This window comes from Capsicum annuum, chromosome 6 (assembly GCF_002878395.1).
Source record: "Capsicum annuum cultivar UCD-10X-F1 chromosome 6, UCD10Xv1.1, whole genome shotgun sequence".
Lineage (NCBI taxonomy): Eukaryota > Viridiplantae > Streptophyta > Magnoliopsida > Solanales > Solanaceae > Capsicum > Capsicum annuum.
Window position 1 is genome coordinate 97615649 of NC_061116.1, and position 6619 is coordinate 97622267.

General features: G+C 36.0%; 1 pseudogene; it reads left to right on the top strand.

Moving 5' to 3' along the window:
• LOC107874214 overlaps positions 1-5944 on the top strand; it is a 13161-nt pseudogene extending 7217 nt beyond the window's left edge.
• Positions 5945-6619: the final 675 nt, after the last annotated feature.

Here is a 6619-nt window from a genome sequence, read left to right on the forward strand (position 1 = left end):
TATTAACTATGCTATCATTCACCCCTGAGATGACCTTACTCATTCTAGCCCTGCTGTCTGCAACCACATGAGGGGCATATCTAGCTAATTGAGTAAACTTAAGAGAATACTCTTTCACGGTCATATTGCCCTGTTTGAGGTTGATGAATTCTAGCACCTTAGCTTCTCTAAGCTCTAGAGGAAAGAATTTATCAAGGAATGTTGAAGCAAACTCGTCCCACTCAACTGACCCTGCATCGTCTGCCCTCTCTGACTTCCACTGCTTGAACCAAGTGTGAGCAATATCCAAAAACTGATATGTAGCTAGCTTATCACTCTCACTAGACGTAACCCCCATTATGTCTGTAACTTTCTGCACCTGATTTAGGAATTTTTGAGGGTCCTCATCTACCTTAGACCCAAGGAAAGATAGAGGATTCATTCGGGTGAAGTCTCGAATCCTAGCTGCAGCTAAATTGGCCATTAGATTGGCCGAAATGACTACTGGCCATTCATTTTGAGTGGCAACTGACTGAGCAAGAGTAGTGAATATGACCCTGAACTCCGCATGAGAAACATGATCACCCAAAAGATCTTCGGGCTGAGGGGCTGACTGATTTCTGTTTCTTCTTTTAGGAGGCATATTCTATAGAAAAATGGGGGAAACAAATTAGATTGAGAGATTGACTTGAGATTATGCTTATTGGCATGACATGAATACTAAAAGAGGGGAAACTGTTCCAAAAACATCTTATATACTCTTGCACATAAATGTGGAGCACAATGCACCATGTACAAAACTCTGATACCAAGTTTGTAACGCCTCGAATCTGGTACTCGAAATGCTACACGCTGCTCATGACCCCGAAGGACCACAAGCTAACTCATGACTGATATTTGTACCTGTACACTGTATAATATGACATAATAATATGGAAACATGCACTGAAAGACCATAAGGTTCAATACTAAACATCATCTAAATGATATAACATCTGTGTGGGGTAATAAAATACCCAAAACAAAACTAAACATACTGAAGTCTGGAATATGATAGTCTAGAAAGCCTCTAACTGACTGAACTATCTGAGTAAGGAGTTGATGAGACATGTCCCCAACTAACTTCAACTAATAAATTGATTAATGAGATAATAGGAAAATAATCATGTCCTCGAAGGATGAGGACTCACTGCTAACTCTGACTGTTGATATCTGGAATCTATTGATACTCTAGAGCTCATGTCTCTGAACCTATGGTATAAGGCATCGTAGCGTAAATGCGTCAGTACTTTGAATATATTGGTATGCATGTGAGGTAAGCTGAATACATGGGGTAAATATGCATGAACAATACTAGCTAACTGACTAATATGAACATGAGAATACATGTATGCATACATAGTAACTATATCTGAAATCGTGATAACATGAGATGTTGATGACTAACATGACTAATGACTAAATTCTGATAACTGATAACATGAGTGACTGTATCTGACAGTCCTAAATCTGATGGAACTATCTGAGTTTCATCCTGTATCTGACAGTCTTGAATTTTGAAGAACTATCTGAGTTTTTTTACTAAGACTAATACTGAAATTGTGGGAAGTAGTTATCTAACCGACATACCCCGTATGCGTTATAATAGCTGAGCTGGGATCTAATCTGTGCCCTGATTGAAAGGGTGTCAATACCGAGCCACTGGTAAGGACAACATGTGAGTAACCCTCATATAACAGGTAACTCTAGTGAGAACATGGGAACCCTCATATAACAGGTTAAGCCATCTCATTTACCCTTATATAGCAGGCTATGATGTCTCAATCTATACTGGCTATATAGTTTTAGAACAGAAGGATTGCTTTTAAGAATCATACCCTTATATAACAGGTGAGTTCCCATCCTTGAGTTCACTCGGTGCTAATTTCTACTCCCATCTGAATAGACACTGAACATAATTTACTGAATTGAACATGGACTGAGTTAACTGAATTCTGTTGACTAATTGAATACTACTGATATCTGACAACTGACTGAGTTCATGAGATCATGGAGATTTCCTAAGGCATAAGACTGTCTGAAGTCTAAGGATCGTAGCTTGACTGAGAGTATCGTGAAAACATGATATAGCTCTAGGCACACAACTAACATTTCGGGTACAAGTACCCGCAGGACTCGATAGAAGGAAACTAACAAAGTATGACTTGCTTGAATACATAAGAATCATCATAATGCATTTACTGAAGCATTTTATCAAACATGTGATAGGCATAAGCTTGTACATACATGGGGATTTCATGACAACATGCTAGTTAGGCACTTTTTCTTTATTTAGGCATTAAATCAAACAAATTGTGGGCATGGTATATGTAAACATCATTGTACAACAATTAATCATCATGGTCATATTCTAATTTCATTATTCAAGGGTTTAGTCATAGGTTTGCATGAATCTATATCTATAATAATTAAACCCACATAGAAATTATCACCCAACATGGAGTAGAATTCAATTTCTCATTTATCAACATGAACAAGAACAGCCCAATCATGAAATCATAAAGAAAATCCATAACTTGAAGTTGGAAAAGGGATTCTTGGACTTCATGGATAAAAGGAGTTCATGAATGAACACTATGCATACCTTAGTTCATGATTTCGTGAAGATTTACGATGAAACTTTCTTGGAATTGGATCTTCTATGAAAGCCCTAGCTTGTTCTTGAGAGAAACTATTATATTTTGAGTGAAAAGTGGCTGAATCACGTGTTAAAGTGGGAAGTTGACCCTTTTAACCCTGGACACATCATTTAATTTTAGTAAAAAAATTTCGAACTGAACCCCTGGCGTGACGCGGAGCTATCGCGTCGTGTTAATGGAATTTGACAATTGGGAAACTGAAGAATGGTGCGATGCGGATCCATCGCGTTGCCCTTCTTTTGCAAACTGGAACTTTGGCGCGACGCTGAGGAAATCGCGCTAAGACACTGGAAAAAGATAATTCTGAATGTGGGCCTTGGTGCAACGTGCCCTAATTGTGGACCCCTACTGGAATTTTCCAAATGCCATTTCCTCTTGTGGCACGGCGCGCCACTGACTATTATGGTGCTGTTTTACGATGGGAACTTGAAATAGTTGTAACTTCTGACTCGAATTTTAGATTTGGACGAATCTTATATCGATGGAAAGCTTATTAAATTTTCCACATGAAAAAATAGAAAATCTTAAGAATTCCTATTGGAATAACCATCTTTCAATTTTGAAGCTAATACTAGACATTCTTATGATGAAATTAGGTCGGAAAAAGTATGGGATATTACATGTTTTTTAACATAAGGATTTCTGCAACAAGTCTCTTGTTGTGAAAATTTCTTCAGCTCCTCAAAATAGAGACAACAAGATTTACGATCTTATATTCCTGGCAACTTTCCTTTCAAATTGCTTCTCTGCTTTACATTATATTTGTAAGAAAAAGTTATGAGCTAAATGAATCTCCCCGTAGATTTTCAAAATGGTGGGATGATTCTCAGATTGCCAACTTGAGTTTTTTTTGAATAATATGCAGGGATGGTATAATTATATCATTCTAAAGTACTTGTTAGGGGATGGAATTTTCATGGCTGATGGCGATAATTTTAGGTTCTAGATCAAAAGTGTCAATAGAAAATAAAGGGAACCAAGTGGAGGGAAAATTGGGATAACACTCAAAAATGGAAAAAGTACTTAAAAAAATTGAAAGTCTACTAATTCTCCCACATTGGTGTGGAGAAGGAAACTTTCGTGTGTTATATTAAGGAACACTTACTCCACATGGTAAGTGAAGCAAGAACCAAGAGGTGCCTCAGGCCGCCGCCGTCGTTGCTCGCTCGGCTTCAGCTTCGGCTTCGTTGAGATCTATCTTTTTGTTCAAAATTTATTTGAACAGTATGAAAAACTATTGCCACCTTTTGGAAGGGATGATTCGAGAAAGAAGATGAATGTTTGGATGGTTGTGACTTTTCAAAAAAGACACTCACTTTCTGATGAATAAATATGACTGTTCAAAAAGGATACCCCTTTTTGGTGAACCATTGCCACCTTTTGGAAGGGGAACCTAATGGCTATATAAACTTGCATTTTTATATAGGTTTAGATAAGAAATTTTCTGCATTAAAAACTCTTCTTCTTTTTTGAAATACTCTGTGTAATCATCTAATTGTTGAGAGAGTTCGAAGAGAATCCGATCATTTGAGGTACCACTACAGTTGGATTGTTAGGCCATTTTATCCTAGTGGGAAAATCCGCAACCTTGGGTACTTTTGAGGGAAATTATTTTCTTAAGGACACTTCGTGAAGTCGAGGGACTTGGCCTTTTTCTATTTGATCTAATTTTCTGGAAAACACACTTCCTTGAAAGGTCTTTTTTGATCTTAAGATTGAGGGTATTTCATAACTTCATAAGTTTTCTTGTCTTATACTTGAACTTATATTGAAGTTGTTGTTGCCAAAATACATATTCTTGTGTACCCATAAAACAACAGATAAATGGTCAGAGCAGAGAAAATTTTGACCCATGACTTCTCCACGAGGGTCCCACAAGGGTATTGAGGGATTTCAGCACTGCGATCTTTAAAAAAGATGGGTCAAAGCTTGCTCACATATTGCCTGAAGCTGCCAGTTCCAACAAGACAGTCGACATTCAAGTAAGTGTCCATAACTCAACATCGTTAACCAACCCTTTTTTTCATCGAACAAGTAAACCTAGTGTCATTGATGCAGGATATATTCTTGAAAGCATCTCTAGATGCTATATTCTTAGTTGCCTACGGAGTTGAGCTAGACAACATGAGCAGTTCAAATAAAGAAGGCACAAAATTTAGTGATGCATTTGACAATGCTAATGCAGTGCTAATTTGGAGATATGTTTATATCTTATGGAGGATAAAAAGAGCCCTCAGTATCATATCAAAAGCCAAATCAAGGGACAATATAAGAACTATTCATGCATTTATTTATAAGCTGATCCACAAAAAAAATAAGCATATCAGTAAACTAGAAACTGATTATCTGTTGGTTAATCCTCTTATAGCTATTCATTTTTTATTGAGGATAAATTCTTAAGCATTAAAATCATTTGCCAGTTGCAGTGGAAAAAAAAGACATTTAGGTTGCTGCAAATAACTCATACAGATCTAAAGTATTTGTGGGATATAATATTGAACTTCACTATAGCACACAGAGATACAACAACAATCACCCTTTCTTAGTTCATATATGTGTTGTGCAAGTACCCTCATGTACAGTAAAAATAGCATAAAAGATTAAAGAAGGAACAACTAAAAATGAAAATGCTACAGACGTAATGGATTTTGCTGCCAATGTGAGTGAAGATGCACTTAAAAAGATGCAATATCTTCATGCAACACTTACTGAGACTCTTAGAATCTATCCTGTAATTTTAGTGGTAATAAAGAACTTATTTTTTCATACAACAACAACCAAGTAGATGCATGCTTTAAGTTGTTATTATTGCTTCTCTTATTACAACAGGATGCTAAAATATGCTTTTCGAATAACACTTTACCAGATGGATTCAGTGTGAACAAAGGGGACATGGTATCTTACCAGCCATATGCAATGGAAAGAATGAAATTTATATGGGTTGATGATGTAGAAGAATATAAATCAAAGAGATGGCTTGATGGGGCCTCTAAATTTACAGCTTTGCAGGTTATTAACTTTAATTATCATTTGGTAAAACCTTGAATGCTAGTCTATACTTATCGCGTCAATTAGCTAAGCACATTTTTTTGTTGATAAAACAGGTAGGGTTAAGGATTTGCTTGGGGAAGGAGTTTGCTTATAGGTAGATGGAGATATTCTCTATTATGTTATAGCCTTACTTTGTTTTCAAATTGAGTGATAACAAGAAAACTGTCAATCTTCAGATCGAGGGGTAACTACATGTTGATGTCTTTCATAGATAGGGCCATTAGAAAGAGTATATATTAATATCATTCCATTTCTATCTCAAATGTTCCCATGTCAGCAGTATCCAATATCCTCCTATGTTTTCATGCCATGTAAATTTGTGCTTTTCAGTGGAATGACCAAAGGAGAAAGTGTTAGTAGAATTCCAGATCTGTTCTCTAGCTTCAAAGACCAAAACACAGATAGAAGTTGCTTGGACTTTAAATTATATCATCGTTGTTTATCATTCATGAGTAATCCATATCATTTTCTCTCTTTCTTTCTCTTATAAAAATATATAAGCAGACAACACTGGAGGAGTTAGGGTTTACTCAGTTTGGATGGTTATTGCATATTGTTTGATAACGTGTATTGAATTGTATTTGTTTTAATGAATACAACCTTTGGATGATTACATGGTCTTTTGTCGTTACATAATGTCATACATCAATAATTTGAAGGATAAACCTACAATAAAAATTGGTATGGGGTAGAACTACTATAATAAGGTAGGATATAGGATAAAATAAGATTATTAAATAATAAGTAAAGACAAAATTTGGAGGAAAAAGAGGAACCACGCGATCATACCAAATTGGTCATTACATAAAATTGGACTTTTCATCATTACCTAATCAAAATAAATAATTTATTTAAAAACACTGCAATACGATACAATAGGTAACAAACAT